This window comes from Haemaphysalis longicornis, unplaced genomic scaffold (genome assembly GCF_048455015.1).
Source record: "Haemaphysalis longicornis isolate Haplotype H1 unplaced genomic scaffold, Haemaphysalis longicornis Haplotype H1 scaffold_2, whole genome shotgun sequence".
NCBI lineage: Eukaryota > Metazoa > Arthropoda > Arachnida > Ixodida > Ixodidae > Haemaphysalis > Haemaphysalis longicornis.
In genome coordinates, this window is record NW_027526295.1 from 28,251,330 (window position 1) to 28,272,858 (window position 21,529).

Genomic DNA, 21,529 nt, shown 5'->3' on the forward strand with positions numbered 1-21,529 from the left:
TGATGCTGTATTCGGGTGGTCGTTTTAGAGCGCTCTAGAGCACTCCGAAAAGCGACTCCGTGTTCGGGTGGTCGAAATCGAGCGCTCGACGTATGTTCGGTTGGTCGTCTCAGGGCGTCGTACTCCACTCCGAGCACCTCCGACTGCTCTGACTCCGAAGTTGGAGTGCCGCCGAAATCCGGAGGCGATTGGGTCACGTGACCCCGGCCGCCGCGGCTCGCCTCTGGCTCGCCCCGCGCCGCTCGCCTGCCCAGTCGGTGGCGTTCGCTGAATCCTCCCTTTCTGTGCTGAGGCCTCGACAGCGTTTAGTTGTGGGAGTGTTTCCACGATTTTGCTTCTCGTGCTATTCTCCGCATCATGTCGAAACGGAGACGCCTGTTGAGTGTAGTGGAGCCGTCTCCGCTACTTCTGCAGCTCGAAATCGACGCCGAGGAGGACAGAAGCTCAGACGACGACGGCTGGCACGTTTACGCTGCGAAGTTCGCCGAACCACTTTCAGTGTTCAAAGTGCAGGAATACGTTCGCAAGGTTGTGCACACCTATTCTTACCTTCAATCATTGCGAATAACAGGCGCTCGGCTGATGTCGGGGAACTTTGGCTTGGAGCTAACGCGTCCGATACGGAGGCCGCCATTTGTTGAGACACCTTGGCTGGCCTGGCCACAGAACAGGGAGGATGCCTGGCTGTTTGCAGTTGCCGTTTTGGCCGCGCCGCGGCACCACGGTCGCGTGCTACTCCAAGATCGGGTACGCGTTCGGTTGGGGAGCGGTGACTCTTGCTCGGATTGGGGGAAGCGGCGCATCGGCGTACTCCGAGTCGGAGTATCAGAGCGACCACCCGAATACAGCATGAGTTGGAGTGAGTGGTACTTCGAAAGAAATTCTGAGTGAGTTTGAGTGAACCGCGCCAATTTGCCGAGGTATGACGGGCACTCCTTGAACAATGATCTAACATTTGGGCACAGCATCCTGTGCTCCTTTACCACCTTTTAGATGCGAAGCAGCTTATGGTCGAGCCTGTTCCTTCTGCCGTTGTGTGTGGGCGCCGTTGAGCGGCGTCTACACACTCACTGCGCATGCCAGGCCAGGCACCGCTGATGATGATTCTGGCAGGATGCCCCTAGGGATTGGCCAACCAAAGAATCCATCACAAGATAGCTTCGCGTTCAACCACCGCCGTCATCTTCCCGTACGGGAACCCTGAGTACCCCACCCCCACTGCCCATGCCTCACCAGGGACCGCTGATGGTGATTGTGGCAGGATGCCCCTAGGGACTGCCCAACCAAAGAATCCATCACGAGATAGCTTCGCGTTCAACCACCGTCGTCATCTACCTGTAGGCGAACACTGAATAGTATGCGAGGCATTCATCCTCCCCTCTCCAACGCTCCTCTCCTCTCTGGCATTCCTCCTCTCATATTCAAAGCCCCTCTCCTCTCTGGGATTGTGCAACAAATGGCAACACCTGCGGCTCCGCGCTCGATAATCCGAAGCAGATTAGGGCTAGAGACGGGACGGTAGCCGCTGCATACTCCTCTGGGGGCGCGACTGTAGCTTCGCGGTATAAATGGCGCGCGCGCGCCCTCCGCTCCCCTCGTTCTCCTCCTGCAACGCCGCGATCGTACTGAAAACTAATGGGAACTTGAGTCGACCCCATGGCTGCTTCGCATACTACTCAGGGTTCACCTACGGGAAGATGGTCGTTTTTTTTCTGCTTACGCACCCCGTCTCTGCAGAGCTTCGCCTGTCCCTGCGCCTATAACTACGAGCTTCTGCCGCTGCGTAATGTCCGAAGTTTTGTCCGTAGCTTTGCCCAAGGCTACACTGACCGTCTATCTCGGGAACACATAAACCTGCACTGTCTCGTCCCTGCTCACATATCATTTTATCTCCAGCTCACGGTAGCCCATGTTTGAGTACGCTGCCAGAATCACACTCCGCCCCTTATCCACGTTTTTCCTGCCGCCTGGGTGGCCTCCTGCTACCGCGGCGTCTGAGTCAGGACCGTCCGCGATTGTTCTCCGCCTCTGTGTCTTTGCCCCTCTTTCACTTTCGTGCCTTGGGGCCAAATATTCCCGGCGCAACCGCCCCGCCACGCATGCTATTCGTTGCCGGTGGAGCGGAAGCCGCTTGGCACCGCCGCGCAAGCGGCCCCCGCCGACGGGGACTTTTCCTTTCTCTGTGGTGTGCCGCCGGCTTCTCGACAGTGCGCCTTTGTGAAAGACGCGTATTGGCGACACCGCCGCCTGCTTACTACAGGGGTTATTCCCCCATCCGCTTCAATGGTCGCCTTTCGGGGAACAACTTGTTGCCCAGCCAACTCCTGGGATTAGTTCTGTCGCCGCTGGGGTATGTTCGCTTGGGCGGCCCTTTTCCTTTCTCTTTTGGAAGGACGCGGGGGTTCCCCTTCTTTCCCTCGTCGGAGGAACCTTTCGGCGTACGTATCTTTCGAAAATTAACAGCCTCGTCTTGATATTGCAAACCAGCTCTACGTCTGCTTTCTCGCCTCCTTCAGCAGCCGACATTCCGGGCGGCTACACCGGACTCTCTTTGTCCCCAACGAGCCCACCATCTTGGCCAACCTCTCTTCGAGGGTCTCCCGGCTGCTTTCTGTGCTCTTTCAGCTCCTTCTGCATTCGCCCACTCGAACCCTAAGCCGCTGCTGTTCTTTTTGGAGCCCATTGACACACGACGCTAACACACGCACTCTGCACGTAAAATCTCGTCCTTCTGCTATCTCGACTGGCTCGAACCGCGTCTCCTCGAGCGGAGGTTCACACTCGCACCTCATGCACACAACACCCGGCTTCTTCTTCATTGAAATGGTCCTGCACGTGCATGTGCATGCCTAATTCTTACTTTCCGGCCGATTTTTTTCTGCCGCTTGCATGATGATGATGATGATAATGATTATGATAATTAGTGGCTCTCCCTTTGGATCAGTACGTAGATTTTCAGGAAGTGATTAGCCTCTCTTATTCCACTTACTTGCCCTACGCTTAGCTTATTTAATAAATTTGCCTCCCGCTAGTCATGGATAGATATCATGGATAATTGGAGACATAACTACCAGTGTTCCAATTCATCCCGAGACGACTTGCACATTCCGCCACCGCTGCGCGGACTCGATTACGAAGAGCTGGTGGATGTCTAAAACGTTGAGGATGAATTTGCATTCGCAACTCGCCGCGAAGAAGACAGCGACCACATCGATGCATATCACGACGGTTACTCACACCGCAATGATCCACATAAATAATGATACTGAAACTTAACTGCGTGTCGGGAAATTCTCGCGAACAGCTTCGTCATTCAAGTTTTGCGTTTAAGTGCAAGCTTCCCTGAATTTTTTCAAAGCCAAATATTGCTATGACTAGGGAAAGACGTTGGACTATTTTATTCTCTGTAAGTTCTTTTTTCTTTATTTTAGTCAATGATGCAGATTTGTACTGTTGTGGTGATGAATGAAGTGCCTTTACTTAGCTGATTATGTTTTTTTGCCAAAGATGCGGAGTGCATTCCAGGGTTTGTTACTTTTCTGCTCTTGTTTATTTAAGTACTTCCATCATTCTTTATGTGGTTTTTGTTTAGTCTTCGCTTTTGGTGGAGATGTATGAGAGGCATATTTTTGATTTTGTCAGATCGTTTTTGGGGAAGTTTTATTCTTTCTATTTTGCTTATTTTTTCCGTTTTTTGAAATTTTTGCATCACAAGTGAGAGAGAGAATGCATTTCATGGTAAAAGCGAGGGTAGCCGAGCGATATCGCTTAGCATGCTACGCCATATGAAGGAACAAAAACATGAGGGTGTGGGAAATAAAAAAATATGTAAATAAATATATAAATAGATAAGTGGTAAAATAAATAACAAAATAAATAAATAAGTAAATAAATAAATAATGAAAGAACGACGTGATGCGGACGAGTCTTCAAGCGCACTTACAGAGTTTACAGCACTTGTTCCAAGCCAGTACTACGCAAGAACACCAACAGAGCTTTGGTAGCCCGTACGGCATCGCGTGGGTCCGACCAAGGGCCCAAAACTGCCCTTAGTTCAAGGCCTGCGTGGTGTGGCATACACAAAGATGTTAGGAGAGTCTGCCTTGGCACTGTGACGTTTGGACAGGTGCAGATGACATGTTGGATGTGTTCTGTTACTTGGCACGTTGGACAAAGTGGTGAAGTGTACTGCTGAATTTTGCAAAGGGACAGCCCTGTATACGCCACGTTGAGGCGTAGGCGGTGCAATACCGCTTCATCACCTCAAGTCACCTCAATTTACACCACTATAATCATTAAATACGTACGTGCACCAACTCTGCATTTTTGTTGAAATGCAGGGCGGTACACAGTGTGCCGATTTCTTCAATTTTTCGTAATATTTTGAAAACTCTTCTACGGAGTTTTTTCGTTTGGCGTGTAAGATGCACATTTCTCATTTTTGGGGATCATATCAGTGAAAAGTTTAATTTGTATTTTTTTCCTTTTTTTGGTATTTAAACATTCCGTACAGTTATCTCTATTTACGCTTTTATAACGACGAAAGGTTTTACAGCAGCCATTTCTGCATTTTGATCAAAATACAGGGTTTTAGACGGTCCGCCATTTGGGCTATTTTATACGTTTTTGAACTTTTTTCCCGGACATTTTTTGTTTATTTTACAGTTTTGGGCGGACATGTATAAGAACCGTATTTTTGTGTGTGTGAGGTGATTTTTGTGGTATTGTTTTCCAATTGTAGTTTTTCAAAATTTTGTTCCACCAAATATCGCTTGGGATTGAGCGAGTTGGTTCATGATCACTGGAACACCTTCAGCTGGAACGTATGGAAACGGAGGACGGTGGAGGGAAACACGGACACACACAAAAAAAACAGCATTGTGTCCGTGTTTATCTCGACCGTTCTTCGTTTCCGTACGTTCCAGCTGAAGGTTTTCCACCGACCAATTATGCTCTCTATGCTGTTGTAGCGAATCAAGGCGTTACTTCCCCAAATCTGGATTTTTTGAAATTGCAGGGCGTTACATGGTCCTGGTTGTGGTTGTACTCGGCAAACAATGCCACACATTAAAACGAACAAATAATAACAAAAGCGGCACGCGGAAGCGCCGAGGCCGCTATCTATAAAGCCGGTCGTGTTTCGAGCGCTGCTGAAAGTTTTTGAACATTAGGAATCCCGCACTTATGTTCATACGGCGCGAACAATGCTAACTGAGACTCTAAATGTCTTGAATTTGCAGCCCCAACCACGGCTACATGAAGACAAGCATGGTGTTTATACAGTTCCGCGACAAAGAGAAGAATTCTGAAATGGCCGAGAATTCTTTGAAGGTCGATACTTCCGGGAGGACCGAGAACTTTACGTACAACTGGGCGAATTTAAGCTCTATAAAAAGTGAAAGTAAGTATATGAGCGACTGAGCCACGAGAATAAGCAAACGCTTCATAGAAAGCGAGATGTAATAGTCGCGTCCTATTTGTATTCTGCAGGAACACCTGGGTGGAGCGTACAATGAGTAAACTGTGTATTCTATGGTACTGATAATACTGCTTATCTAACTAAAATTGTTCAGATTAATTGCGCTGTGTATAGCGTTTATAGACATCTCTCATGCAATGTAGGACGCACCGAACATTTTAAAATTATTAAACAGCGAGTGGCAATTGCGACAGCAGGAAACACGTTTTAATGGCAGGAACCCAACCCGGCTTTAAAAAACCGATGAAACCAGTTATTATTGTGCCCTTCTCTTTCACGAGAGTTGCACTGGCAGTTAAGCTACAAGCTTTGTAATAAAATTCTGTGACGTTGCATTTCAGACATCGTTGAACTATTTCAAAGCTGCAGCCAACGCAGGGAATACAACAAGCGGATAATCGCGAGCCACTTCAAGAACGTCCTACCCGTCGTCGCTTATCTTAGCACTGAACAGCGGGTCGATTTAGTAAACTTCCTCCCTCCGTTTCCAATCTATGGCATGGTTCGCGTAACATCCCCAGCAGTGGTAGCTATCCCTGGGTTAGCTAAAGAACTATTAAAGGGGCTTTTTGGGCCATTGGATAGCATTCATCACCACTTTCTTTTCTACTCAAAAACTTCTTCATCTCTTTCTATGACCCACCACAACCTCCCCTGTGCTTTCTGAGGTTTTCTTGACTGGCAACCCTGGTTTTCTGTCTTATTTCACGGAGCCCCTCATTTCCCATTTTCGAATTCCCTACATGCTTAGCGAGGGCCTCTGTTCTGGCCGTCTTGGTGCCAAAGGGAGTTTAAGAGGGTTCAACGCTAGTCGACCACTCTCGACATGTCGTAGACACTCCAGTCACGGCGCGGGGGTTAAAAAGAAGGTCCCCTTCACCCCGAGTAGTCCCAGTGGCGCTGGCTACCACCCCCAAGTGCAGGAAACGAAAATACCTTAACACAAATACCCGAGAAAGTGCCGGGAAAACAGCCCTGCCGGTAGCGTAGTGGTTATCGCACCAGACCGGTATTCGGGAGGTCGTGGGTTCGGATCCCACCCGGCGGGCATTTTTCACCACTTTCTTTTCTACTCAAAAAATTCTGCATCTCTTTCTATGACCCACCACAACCTTCCCTTTGCTTTCCGAGGTTTTCTTGACTGCCAACCCTTATATATATATGTGTGTGTATATATATATATATATATATATATATATATATATATATATATATATATATATATTTATCTATATGCACAAAGTAAAAGTACGCTCTTCGGAGACTTTATTTCCAACGTTTTGACCTGAGACAGGTCTTCCTCAGGAATGAAAGCTTTGGGAAAACATCGTATGGACTCAGCGTGGGGGCGGCGCCCCGAAACACAAGCCACATGGGAAACAAACACACAAACGACCACACACAGCATACAGAGCTTATTCTGCCAACGGCAAGCGAAAAAGACCCCCCAAAACAAATGAATCAAACAAACAAAAAACAAGTTAAAAAAAGCGGGGGGGGGGGGTTGAGCAAGGAGGAACATACCGCATGAACGCGAGTGATGGGGATGACAGGAAATGCGACAAGCTCGTAGGTGCTGAAAGGCCGGAAAACATCCGGTGTCTCCAACAGGGGAAAACTACCAAGCTTATGCCGCCATGAGCAGTGAGTTTACATGCGCGTCAAGGGGAACAAGGAATAACTACCGACCGTCTTCAGTGGCAAGGTGAGGAATGCAAGAGGGGCCCTTTACTGTATTTCAAGCGCAGGCAGCTTCCGTGAATTTAGGGGGTGCTAGAAAAGCCAATGGGGAAGCCCATTTGAGGCGTCCCCTTCCCCGTCTTCGCCTCCCTCTGTGCACGGTGTCGCGTCGTGTCGCGCCAGGCCAATGCACGGCGTGTTAACTGTTAGCACTCGGGCTGTCGCCCGCACGCGTAGACCCCTGGCCTTGTTCCACGAAAATATGGCGGAGTGCGGCAATTCCTAAAAACAGGAAAACAAGAAGAGAGAGGGGACAGTCGGTGTGTGCCGCGCCTCCACGACAACCAAAAAACAGAAAAGAAAAAAAAGAAGGAAACAATGAAAAAGAGAAGCAAAGAAAAACATGAGCGAAAAGACAGGAAGGACGCGCGCGCCCCGTGAGCACTAGCATTGGGGATCACAACGTGAATACAAGACAGCCTAGGCAGAAGCCAGAGCAGACACCAAACTAAAATACTTCTTACACGCTCGGTTGAAATGGGAACTTTCAAAATTCGATTTCACATTTCCCAAGGATAAAATGGGTATGACATCTGGTGACATAAACAGGCAATGGGTACAATCTGGTTATTAATGAGGCCTGTTATGATTGCTAAGCACTGAGGCAAGAAAATGAGAGAGAGAAAAAACGAAAAATAGTGGGGGCGGTAAGGGAAGTGTTGGTGGGAGGTCGGAAGCGGACGAGACAATTGTAATGATCCGAGGTCCAACTAGTATCTCGCACCAGACCTACGACTCGTTCCGTTGCACATTGTCAGCATTTGTATTTCCGACTCGAAAACAAGACCGCAAAACGAAGGACTGGCGAATCGTTCCCAGGACATAGCACACCCACCCGGGCAGTTTAGGCAAAACACGTCTCTGGAGAAAGTCCTCGTGGCGTCTTACCAGACCCCAGTCCCGGCTCGGATGTCAGCGTGGGTGACTGGCCGAGACTGCTGAGGGGGTGGAGTTCCTCGGACCTATGCCGCTAGGCAAGCGGGCACCAGGGCTGTTTGAGTGCTCCTCCGGAACAAGGACGAGATGTGCGCCGTGTCTTCTCGCCAGCCTGGAGGTCCAAGGCGCAGGCCCGAACCACTGATCAAGCAGCCTCGGTTAGCCCATCCCTCATTATTTTCCCTCCTCCCCCTCTTCAGACAGCCTGATCCGGCAATCTGACCGTCCTACGGGTTGGCTACACACGCTTTCCGGTCACCTTACCACAATTACGCCCCTTTTAAGAAAGTTGTTATAACAACTATTCTCAGTTCCACCAAAAAACCTGTTAAAGGGATCGTTGGTTATAGGTCCAGCCGGTTTCCATGACACCTGAGCGACATCCATGCGGTGATTTTTCTGGTATGTGCGCTGACAGGTGTGGCAAGATGCGACGAACCGCCGCACGTCAACGTTGACGCGAGGCCAGTAAGACTCTCTTAGAACTCGGTTAAGCGTTTGCCGTACAACGAGATGACCGGCCGAGGTACCTTGATGTGAGCTTCAGATGACCGATTCTCGGAGCGGTTTAGGCACAAGAATCTGGGTATACGTTTCACCCTTCACTCGGTGGTACTGCCGGTACAGAAAACTGCCTTCCTTTAGGAAGTTGCTGTAGTGGCCCTTGCGGTAATAAACTCGCTTGCCGACTTTCCGCTGGAACCATCCTTCGAAAGGGAGCTCATAACTCCTAGCTTCTTAAAAAAAAAGGTTGTTGTTCTGCGTCTTGACAATGGCAGACATGAGCACCGGAACGTCTGGTGGCCGTTCCTCTTTTAGAGGTCCAATCTGTTTCTCGTCCCGGCTGCTTGTGCTCTCCCAGCATGGATCTAGGTTCAGTGCTGCTCGTACTCCAGGCATGTTACCAAGGACGAGATCGTACGTGGGGTTTTCCATGCAAATGGCGTCGACTTCCCCTGTGAAGTAGGGCGTGTCAACGTGAATCTTCGCCTCTGGTAACTGCATCGCCGACCCGTCCAGAAAGAAGAATTCCTTTGTTTTCCCAGAAAACCTCTTGTCGGGAATGAGGCTGCGCCGAACAACAACGGTGTTGCTGCCCGTGTCGCTTAGAACGCGTACAGGTTCCCCGAGTACACGCCCTTCAACCACGGGTAGGCCGTCCGCTAGAAATCGAGATGCCTTGTAGTCACATCGGCTATAGAAGCCTGAGGTTTCGTCTGCGTTCCTAGAGGAAGCAGTGGAGACCCGGCTTGGATGACCCTGAGAAAACCGTATGAAGGCACACGAGACAAAATGTTCCGGGTCGGTTGGTTTGTTTTTAGATGCGACGCATCTATTTCACTCGCCTTGTCCCTCCGGCATCGCCCGGCGTAGTGCGCATCCCTCTCCCATTCTCCTCGCTGCGCGCTAGCGCCGCTCTCACCGCAGCGCCATCTGCGTGTTAGCGCTCGCCAGCGCTCGCTCCGTCGCCGTGCCAGCTGTGCTTGGGTGCGGGTTAACGCACAGCTTGCGCTTGGTTAACACATCCGCATGCGCTGCTATGCGCTGCTCTCTCTCATTCTGCTGCATATAAACGCGGTAACTGCGCCGCTCCGCTCAGTCGTTCCGCCGCCGCTCCGCCGATGACATCCTCCGATGACCACCGATGATTTGATTGGAGACTAACAGGCCTGCTATCACGATGGTCGGCGCAACCCTAAAAAAATTTACACCATCTTCCCGCGAGGGGAACCATGGGGTAGATGCAACGCATCGAGGGTGAACATGCTGCGTAAAATATGGACACACAACAACAATGGACACGCCTAATCCCTAAGCAACATGTTGTGAATTTGTGAACGTGTTGGCATTGCTCCATACGTATTCCCAAGCATGTGTATTACGTATAATGCTGTACTATCTTAAGTTATATATTAATAATATTTCAATATTCAGCATTATTTTTGTGTTAAAAACCCACTTCTATGTATTTACTTCATTCGGAACCCAGACTAGCCTTTGGCTGTGGGTCCGCGCAGTGTTATGCGAATGTTTTCGTTACTTTTTGCTGAATAAAGTGAATTGAAAGTGAAATTCAAACGCAACGGAAACCCCCGATGCGTCGCATCTACCCCATGGTTCCCCTTGCGGGAAGACGGTCTAAATTTTTGCACTCTTCAGCGCTGTGCCCTGACTTGCCGCAATTCTGGAATTTTGGCGAGTTTCTAGGAGGGACGTGACAGTCAGGGGCAGTGTGGCCGATGCGGTTGCATAAGCAGCATTTTAGCGACTACTTTTGGGCATCACTTCCGTCTCTGGGTGTCTCTTCTTCGCTGTTGTTCCCAAGGTTAGTGATAGTTTGGGCCTCACGGAAGTGGTCGGCATGTTCCGCGAGAGAACTCAGCGTCTTGCAGTCTCGATCCTTCAGGAATACAATGAGCTTGGCGTGGCAACATCGAAGATACTGCTCGGAGACGATAAGGTCCCTGAGTCCTTCGAATGTTTTCGGCACACCTGACATATCAATCGAATTGTTAAAATATCATGAGAGCCCGGCAGCCAACTGTCGTCCAGTCTTGCCGTCCATGGTTTGCGCTTCCCTGAAATTCTCCTGGTAGCCCTGGGCAGTGAAGCGCAAGCGCTGCAATAGAGCCTTTTTGACTGCGGGGTAATCCAGCGATTCGTCTGCTGTAAGACGGCCTATGACGGTCAAAGCTTCGCCAGAGAGACACATGCCGATGGCCGTGGCCCATTTCTCTGGTGGCCGTTCTTGTGCAGTAGCTACCCGCTCAAAGCGCTGTAGATATGCATGTAGGTCATCGCGGCACGCGTCAAAGATGGGGAGAAGCTTCTGAGGATTGACCATGGCCCCAGGGAGTGTCGTGCCGACCGGTCCAACGCCGTTCTCGTAGCTGGCGTTCCCCTGGGTCCCTGCAGTTGCCGGCATTTCCCGAAGTCGGAGCTGTAGCAACCGAAGCTCTTTGCGCGTTTCGTCCGCGGCCTTCTGCCGTTCGTCGGCGGCCTTCTGCCTTTCGTCCTCCTCGCGATTTGCTTCCCGTTGAATGACTCGTTGAGCGCGCTGGTGGGCGCGTTCTTTCTCAACCCTCTCGAGGAGCGTATGCACAGATAGGCCGTACCGGACGCCTAGCGCTGTAGGCTTCTCGAGGTCCATGGTGGTCTTTCTGTACGGTACGGAAGTCGTATCGTTCAGTATGCTAGCTGTATCCTGGCGGGCTCGCCACTTGTTGTAATGATCCGAGGTCCAACTAGTATCTCGCACCAGACCTACGACTCGTTCCATTGCACGTTGTCAGCACTTGTATTTCCGACACGAAAACAAGACCACAAAACGAAGGACTGGCGAATCGTTCCCAGGACTTAGCACACCAACCCGGGCAGTTAGGCAAAACACGTCTCTGGAGACCTCGCGGCGTCTCACCAGACCCCAGGCCCGGCTCGGATGTCAGCGTCGGTGACTGGCCGAGACTGCTGAGGGGGTGGACTTCCACGGTCAGCGTCGGTGACTGGCCGAGACTGCTGAGGGGGTGGAGTTCCACGGGCCTACGCCGCTAGGCAAGCGGGCACCAGGGCTGTTTGATCGCTCCTCCGGAACAAGGAGGATAAGTACGCCGTGCCTTCCCGCCGGCCTGAAGGTCCAAGGCGCAGGCCCGAACCACTGATCAAGCAGCCTCGGTTAGCCCGTCCCTCATTTTTTTCCCTCTTCCTCCTCTTCATACAGCCTGATCCGACCATCTGACCGTCCTAGGGGTTGGCCACACACGCTTTCCGTTCACCTTACCACAACAATTGTAGTAACCGCGGAACACAGCAGTAGGTTGTTGGGATTTCACTGCACAACCTCGCACCGGGAGCAATAGGCTGCTTGTGCAGCCTCTTGCACAGGCCTTTCCCGATGCAACCTCGTGTGCATCGGGAAAGGCCGATGCACACGAAGGGCTAAATGTAGGCATAGCAGAAGGACAACAAAACTACAAGGTCTCATATGTCCCGGGGTCACAATGCCTCAATGGTCATGCAGCGTACGAATTACAGTCATCGTTCCAGGACTCACAATAAGACCACCCTTCAGGGTAATTAACTTATAGATTAAGTAAGACTCACATTGTACTCGCTCCCTACAGCCAGAAAAACTGTCCTGTAGAAGTGTGACTTTAATGTCATCGAAAGAGTGATTTTGCATCACTAGGTGTCTAGACAAGGAAAGGTTTGGGAGTGCTTTGGTGTGATAGCGGTGGTGGTTGTTAAACCGCATTAGATAAGGTCTATCAGTACTGCATATTGCATTCGCCACACTCCAATAGGTAAACCAAGTTGGACGAGTCACAATCAAATGACCGAAGTACAGAATATCGGAAGTCCCAATGGGGGCTGATTGCCACCATCGCGGTCTGCATGCGCTTACACACGAAACATCGGTTTGTGCCACACGGCCGGCAGCCTAATTGCTTGGTGTGCCTGTCTTTGGCGGGGACAAGATAGTCACCTATGATTTTTGCGCACCTGTATACTGCACGCGGAGGAACACTGAAACTTCTGGAGAGTCGCTCGCTCTCCTGGAGAATATTGAAGTGCTTTTTTAAAATTTGACTCACGTTTGGCGGGCTATGTCAAGATTAAATCAGCGCGGCAATTATTCCCATCATTCACGTGTGACCCCTGTAGCAGTGTGTTACGATTTAACCTTGCCGCCCCAGATTTGGCATCGTCAACAAGGGCCGGTGGGTAATGCTGCTTGACGAGGACGCCCAGCATTCGGCTGGCGTTCGAACGAAAGTCTTCATCCCGGGAGCAAATTCTTCTAAATCTATGTGCCTGGGAATAAGGGATGGCCGTCCTGCAGAGACGTGGGTTGCAGCTGTCGAAGTGCAGGTACTGTTGGCGGTCTGTAGGTTTCCTGTACACACTCGTCCCAGGGGACCCCGCCCGCACATAAACCTGAACGTCCAAGAAAGAAATTTCGGTGCGACAGTACTCGTAGGTGGCTGAAATACTAGTATGAACTGTGTTGAATTCTTCAATGAAGGCAATAAGTCATTGCTCAGTGTCTGTCAAGATCATGAAAATGTCTTGTACAGTGCAGGTGAACTGTCTGAAGTAGGGAGAAATTTTGTTTCAATATGGTGCATGAATATGGTGGCATAATTATGTGCCATTTTTGTTCCCATTGCAGTGCCACTTGTTTGGAGAAAGTATTTCTTTCCAAATTCAAAACTGTTGAGTTCTAATACGAGACGCGTTAATACCTCGATAACCATGGGGCTGGGAGAGTCGGCTTCGCGGTGTTCGTTGTACGACTGAATGAGGGCATTGATGCCATCGCTGTGCGCAATGTTGGTATAAAAGGAGGTCACGCCTAATGATACGAGAAATGCACCGTCTGGTAAAACCATGCCCTCGATTTCTTGGAGAAAATGGTTTGTGTCCCGTGTGTCCCGTATTTACAAGGCAGCGGTCAAGGTTGCTCCGTGTCGGGGCAACGTACCTGCCATGGGCTGCAAGTGTGGAAGACCACACAATCGCGGTTTCAAAAGGTAGGGAAAAGTATACAATAAAGTATTGAGTGGGTCATGCATTTGAACATCTTATAGCAAAAAGTTTAGAACCCGCTTTCGAAGCCCACCACGACCATGAGGTTCGGGAATCTTATCTCATTTATAAGTTTGGGCCAGCGACGCTTGTTATTAAGGAAACTTACGGAAAACTAATGTGCTTATCTCTCCATTAAAATTGGTGACTTCATAATTTTTATTATATTCTTCATTAATCGTACCCTTGCGTTTCCCAACAGAATTCGCAGAAACTCCCCAAATACAGCAGCTTTATTAGCCTAATGCGACTCAACAATAATGATTTCGCCTTGGGAAGGAGCCCGCGTTCCAACCAACACTTAGAAACGTTTAACCCTTTGTGATCTATGGACCCTACCTATTTCCTATTCAGTTGCTAGCTCTTGTGGAACGCCTATTTGTGTACTGTGTCTATTCTGTCTATCAGCGGGGGGCGCACCCAAAACACATTCTTCGTTCATGCCTGCACAGATCCGTCGAAACCAGTGTCCCCATCCACTGAATACCATATTGTATACTTCTCCCTTCCTTTTGAAACCGCGATCGTCTAGTCTTCCGCACTTGTAGCCCATGCCAGGTACGTTACCACGTCGCGGAGCAACCTTAACCGCTGCCTTGTAAATACGACACCTTCCTCCCTCTCTCCTTTCTCTCCTTATTTGTTGTTGTTGTGACATGGGCTTAGCCCGACTGCAGTATACTCTTCGTTTTAGAAACATCTTCCAATCCTGCTCACAGTTTTCTGCAGCTCTAGATAAAAAATATGCTCGAAATGTTTATGGCAGCAAAATCATGTTACTGTACTCTGATGAAGGCAAGTCCCGTTGCCGATACGTAATTAAACGTTTTTTGTTTTTGTTCTTGCTGTGTATCCTACTCTTTACTTATACTATTTCGGCGCGCTTTGTGAGTTTTATCTTTATCTAGATTTGTTTCTGCCATGAGCCCTGACAGTACCACAGCAAAAGCATCATCTGGAAATTTCCGCCGACCGTAACCACAGCAGTTGTGATCGGGGACTCCCAGACTAAGTATTTGTATCATCACTTCGACCCCTCTGCCCTGGAACCCCCGCTTTTGTGCATGCATTGGTGACGCACGCTCTCTGATCGACTTTATCCCTGCCTCGGCCACTACAGTTTTTCTGCATGTTGGTACTGTAAAGAAGATAGTCCAGAAGAAGAAACGTGCATGGCGAGCATATCACCAAGAGTGCGATTAAATCTCTCGGTGAGACCGTTGGTCTGCGGGTAATATGCCGTGCAGGTCCGATGAACAATGCGGCATTCAGTAAGGAGAGCTTCAACAACTTCGGACAGGAAAACGCGGCCTCTATCGCTGAGTAATTCCCTAGGGGCACCATGGCGAAGGATGAAGCGATGTAAAATAAAAGAAGCCACGTCCCGTGCTGTGGCAGCCGGTAATGCGGCTGTCTCGGTGTAGCGTGTGAGATGGTCAATGGCGACAATGACCCAACGGTTACCGGCAGCGGTACACGGCAGTGGGCCGTACAAGTCAATGCCCACACGATCGAAGGGGCGCTCTGGGCAAGGCAAGGGCTGTAATGGCCCGGCGTGATGATGAGGTGGCGACTTGCGGCGCTGACAGTCAGGGCATGAGCGGACGAAGTTGCAGACGAAGCTGTACATCCCGCGCCAGTAGTACCGTAGATGGAGGCGCTGGTACGTTGTCAGCACGCCGGCATGAGCGCATTGGGCGTCGTTATGGAAGAAAGCGCAAAAAGTGGAACGCAGGTGGCGAGGTATGACTAGTAGCCACTTGCGGCCTCTGGGGACGTAACTGCGGCGGTAAAGCAGGCCATCGCGGATTGAAAAGTGAGAGGCCTGTCGGGGAAGTTCCCTGGACACGGGAGCAGTAGCTTGGTTGGAAAGATATGCCAGGATGGAAGCTATCCAGGGGTCCTTGTGCTGCTCGTTGACCATGTCCTCGAACGAGGGGGCGTTCAGGTTGCCATCCGACTCGTCGAGCGAAGCACTATCAGTACTAATGATCTCAGCTCTAGTTCCGCTAAACATGCTTTCTCTGACTACCGCTCACTGACTGACCTCATTCTTGCAGCTCGGCCGAACATTTCCACTATCTACGCCAGTCTCATTCTTCCCCGCTTTGCTAACCAACCGCCGCCTCGACTACCGCATCTCTCGCTTCGCTCGCTGCTGCAACGAAAAGGCACGCCGTTTCAACGCACTTCTCCGAGAATTTTGCCGCCACTCACGCTCTGTCCGATTCATCGATCATGGCTTTGATAACCTCCCAGCCTGCCGAATCCTCGCTGCCGATGGCTTACACCCGAGCTTCGAGGGTGTGGCCTTGCTGGCCGTCCACATTCCTGCACTCTGCTTCATGCAACAACGCTGCAATCCTCTGGGGTGGCGCGACTTCGCATGCACTGCCAACCCAGTTGCAGCCCCGGCTATCTTTTCAAATGAGAGAGACTTTCCAGCACTGCTTCCAATTCTATCCATTTCAAAGTCCCCGGAGGAATATCGCGCCAGTAGCCAAGCGCCACCGCACCATAGATCCACCGCAACCACGGTACCCCGGGTGAACGCCAGGAAGCCGTCCGCGGTGGAGCGTTGCGTCAGCAGCATGCCGCCCCCACCCGCCAAACCTGAAGCGGCTACAACGCCCCGAGGGAACGCTCGCGGCGATACTACAAAGCTCCCCGACCAGTGTCACACCGACAGCATGGCACGCCCAACCTCCGCATCTTCAGTGACTGTCAAGGCCACGGAAACCGCCGTTGGACCCCGGAAGGTCCGCCGGACCTTCCGGGGTCCAACATCCATCCCTCCATGCTTCATGCCCATACAACCTTCGAAAGAATCAGCATAGCAACCGCTGACTACAACACAAAAAAAACAGGTAACGCGGCCTCCTTCCCCGTTTGAAGACAGTTTTTAAAGTTAAGAAAAATTTCTGAAAACCGCATACGTTCCGAATTGCACGTTTCCGCTTTTGCACAGTATTTGACTGCAGCGGTGGCTCCCAGGGGTCTCACGATCGGAATAAAACCTGCTACTACCGAACTTTCCCCGTCCAACGTGAAAAAGTAGAAACAGGTACTCGATAAGGCATCTTTACAAATAACTGAAATAATCTTCAATCATTACGAAACTGCGATTGTCTAGTATTCCCTAGTCTTCCGCACTTGTAGCCCATGCCAGGTACGTTACCACGTCGCGGAGCAACCTTGACCGCTGCCTTGTAAATACGACACCTTCCTCCCTCTCTCCTCTCTCTCCTTATTTGTTGTTGTTGTGACATGGGCTTAGCCCGACTGCAGTATACTCTTCGTTTGAGAAACATCTTCCGATCCTTCTCACAGTTTTCTGCAACTGTATATAAGAAATGTGCTCGAAATGTTTGTGACAGCAAAATCACGTAACTGTACTCTGATGAAGGGAAGTCCCCTTGCCGCTACGTAATTAAACGTTTTTTTTTATTGTTCTTGCTGTGGATCCGACTCTTTACGTATACTATTTCTGCGCGCTTTGTGAGTTTTATCTTTCTCCAGATTTTATCTTTCTCTAGATTATCTTCCTCTAGCCTACCGAGTGCTAGCTGAGTCCATGCTTCCCGCCAAATTTTTGTAGCTTAGCCCTCCACGAGTTCTCGGCCCAGCGCTATTGCATTTGCGGTCTATTGGCACCCACTCTCTTAAATGGATGGTCCACCTGTTGTCCATAGAAAAAAACTTGCAGGGCAAAAATCTGGGGTCTCACCAAACGATTTGAAAGAAAACTTAGATGGGCCCAACGGGTCATGAAACGGAGAATGCCAAGGGTCACGCTCAGGGATGGGGGAACAGCCGCACGGATTAGAAAACAGAATAAGGAACAGGATATTCTAGTTGAAATTAGGCTAAGGGAACGGGATTAGGTGGGTCACGTAATGTGCATGATGGACATGAAACAATACAATTATATAAAAATTTTATGATACCAAGTAATTAAGATATATAGAAAAAGTTCATAAAGTGTTCGAGCAAGCCATTGCGAGGAACGGTACTTTTATCTTTATATTTATGAAGTGGTACAGGAAGATTGCGTTTGAAATATTGCATTTTGTATGGTGTAAGAAAGCGAGGAACATACCAAGACGCACCATCGCTAGTGTTGACTACGGTATCTTGTCACCGGAGCGCTGCTAACAATATTAAGAAATACTTCAAATCACATCGAGAGAATAAGGGCCAGTTTAGAAGTCGGTAATTATAGTGATGTTCAAAAAGACTGATGTTACATTTTACGAATCGCACTCGAGTTCTTTACATGCTGTCATCACGTGCTATATTGCGTGACAATGCATTTTGAAATACAGAAGATCTATAGATATTTCTTTTGTAGGGTAAGCTACACTGGCCGCGGTTGAGCAGCTTCCCCTGGGCCTTGAAGGGCGATGCTGCGTAAGCGCGAAGAGCATTGGATTGGACTGGATTGGATTACATTGTATTTGAATTGGATTGGATTGGATTTGTATTGGTTTGGATCGGAATGTGTTAAGTTAAATTGCATTAGATTGGATTAAAAATTCAATCCAAATGGAATACGGCTGTGGAGAATTGGATGCGCACATTCTCCTGTTTGTGCATTCCAGAGGACTGAGGTCATAGCCGCGGCAGACGCACTGGCGCCGGCGCGTGCCCAGCTGTGCGCCTCGGTTGCGCAGTAGCAAAGTCTGACGATGCGACGGAGCGGCTTGATAGCCGTTTTGCGTGGCTCCTGGAAAGCCGTGCTGCGCATGTGCGAGGAGCCGTGACTTGACTGGACTGTACCGGACTGGACCGGACTGGATTAGACTAGACTGGACTGGACTGGACCGGACCGGACTGGGCTGGATTGGATTGGACTGTAAATCGTTTTAGCAGCAGCAAGCATGATAATCAGCTAATCCTAGACAACCAGGAAACCTAAGAATAACCAGCTGAACCTCATCTCACGCTACGGTTATCCTGGCATAGCCGAGCTAAGCCACTGCTAATTTTTTGTATTACAGCTCAAAACAAGGCTGCAGTAGTTTGCTTCAGGTGAAAATACAGTCAAACCCTGGCTATAACGAACCCAGATAGAGCGAATTATGCTATATATCGAACAAAAATAATTCAGTTACGGAAATACATGGCAAACATATTCCTTATAACGAAGTTCACATCCGATATATCGAACTCTGGGCGCCTAGAATGGCCGCCGAAATGCATGATCTCGGAGCGGCGATTGAGATGTGGATTGGCCGCGACCACGGAGCAAGAGCCGCGACTGAGACATTGCGCCTCGCAGCGAGCGACGTGACGCCCAATACTTTCCGTAACTGTTTCCGACGCGCGGGACTCGCGACGGAACCCGCCCAGTCAGCGAGTCCGGACCAAGACAGCAGCATCGGTTAACTGTGGGAAGATCTCACCAGCGTTCCCGATGATGTCGCGAGTGAAATCCGTCCGACGCTTATAATGAAGCGCTTTCGGCAGTCGATGTGCTCCGCCAATGCTTCTTAGATTTTTGAGGACGCAGACTCGAACTGGCGCAAACAATGTTTCGTGTAAAGAATGCTATGCTATTTGAAGCCGCCAAAACGAAAGTGAAAGCAAAAATCACCGCTTTTTTTTACAGCGTGGGCAGTTAAGGCGGAAAGTAGATTTATTACTTGCAATAAATGGATTATTTTGGTATGGTAATGGCTGCTGTACTGTTCGTTTCTGCATACGCGGATGGCGGAGTTGGTGAGGGGGGGCTCCCGCGGATTGCGAACTCGTAACAATAAGCTCATTATAGGTGGGTTCGGCTATATCGAATTATTGGATATATCGAACTAATCGCGGTGCATATTGCAGTTCGCTATAAACGGGTTTGACTGTTAGAGCATAATACAATTGAAGATTTATGTTTAATGGCATCGATGTTCTACAACAGCATTCGTTCATTCCTTCCTTCCTTTCTTTATTCGTTCATTCCTTCCTTCATTCATTCATTCATTCATTCATTCATTCCTTTTTTTGCGTGTCTAATTCGCAACAAGGGTTTTTACAGTGATACACATGTGACGAAAATAAAAGGTAAGAGCACTTGAGTGGAAATATTGTATAGAAACATAACCAGTCCGTTCTTCCTTGACAGGTTGATGATTTTAGTTTTAAATGCATTTAGCGAAAAAAAATTTTTCGTACATCACTGCGACATTAAAATATTCCCCTGAATATTTTCATCCTGCTTCATTCCTTGAATATTTGAAAACACCTTCGAATTCCCGCGAAGAAAGCTTCCCACGAGGCGCCTCCCTCGGAATTGGGAGCGCAATCTCGTGCCGCTGTTTTACGAAGCTACGTGGAATGCACACTTATGCGGCGGGGCCAGTTTGGAGGCAGATGCTCGTGGGAAGACATTCAAAGCGGTCGGTGTTTACGTTCTGGGCACAAGTACGCCTCAGTAAATTAATTATAATCGAACCGTGCAACGTCTTGTCGCTACAAAACTGGTGAGGTGCTGGGTACAATCAACAGAGCTCTACATGCACCCCCTGTGTAGGCCCGGCAAGAAACTCAGTTACGGAGTTGACACGCGTCGACAAGTGAACCAGCCGGCGAATGCGAGTTTGCCGGTAGAATTCCAGCCTATCAACAGCAGACCTACGTTGATGGTCACGTGGGACGCGAGCGCTGTGACCTCCAGTACCACTACGTCACCTTCTTACTTCGGTGGTACAGCAGCCCCTCACACCAAAAGCTTTCCATGGGGACTCCTTCGAGGACGCGGAAGATTGGCTCGACCAATTTGAACGCGTTGGAAACTTTAATGGGTGGAACGAGGAACGCAATCTCCACAACATGTAGTTTGCCTTAGAATAGTCAGCTCGCACGTGTTTTTAAAACCACGAGGCCAAGTTGCCGTCGTGGAAGGAGTTTAGCTGGCAGTTTTTGGCCACGTACGCCTGCATGGACCGACGGAAATGAGCTGAGTCCGCGCTTCAAACCAGAAACCAACGGCCAAATGAAAGGGCAACTATTCACGTAGAAGACATAGCTTGCCCCTTCCGGTGAGCAGGCCCGGCTATGAACGAGGAAAAGAAGTTGAGACACCAGATGTGAGGAGTAAAACATGATATAATTGCTGGGACGGTGCGCAATCCTGCGCTGTCCGTCAGCACATTTCTGTCTCAGGCCGCAGCAATTGAAGCAGCACTACTCCAAAGAGAGAGTCAGTACAGCCGGAACATAACTTTTATGTCGAACGACGCCCCTTCACTGAGACAAGCAAACTGCTGCCTCCGGAACTTGGTCAGGGCGAGTCCGAGAGGAACTCCGAAATCTACACGGACACCAGAAGCTTCAAAGCTCCATTCCCTCCCGGCAGCTATACGACGCGAAATCAAGCAAGCTGTTGGAGCGCCCGAGCCGTATGAAGCACCACAGGGGCAGTATTATGTGCCGAAGGAGCCGTACGGGCTTCCGCAACAACAGCACCACTTTGCCTCATAATGCGGCTGCCCTGAGGCAGTCGGTTCACTACCTAGCCCCAACACTTGCCGCCGCTACACCGCCAGCGACATTGGGCCTCGGACCCCGCGTCATGCTGCCTGTTGATGGGGCAAGGTGGCCTCGCAAGTTCGACGAGTGGCGCACGCCGGATCGCGACCCCTATATTTTCATTGTGGGGAGGCAAGCCACGTATACATAGCTTGTCCCTACCGATGACTTGGTCGTCCTGGATTTCCTCCAGACGCCCCAAGTCCAACGTACGGCGAGCGGGCCGCCGAAATCGAAAGCTGCCTGGCCGACCGTCGAATGGGTTTC

General features: G+C 49.9%; 1 long non-coding RNA gene across 1 annotated transcript in view; it reads left to right on the top strand.

Moving 5' to 3' along the window:
• The window catches only part of LOC144167031 (uncharacterized), a 127,322-nt gene that overhangs the window by 57,377 nt on the left and 48,416 nt on the right, over window positions 1–21,529 (top strand). The window contains exon 3 of the long non-coding RNA XR_013321825.1: window positions 5,241–5,401. This is a non-coding gene — a long non-coding RNA (uncharacterized LOC144167031). The remainder of the gene's footprint in view (window positions 1–5,240; window positions 5,402–21,529) is intronic.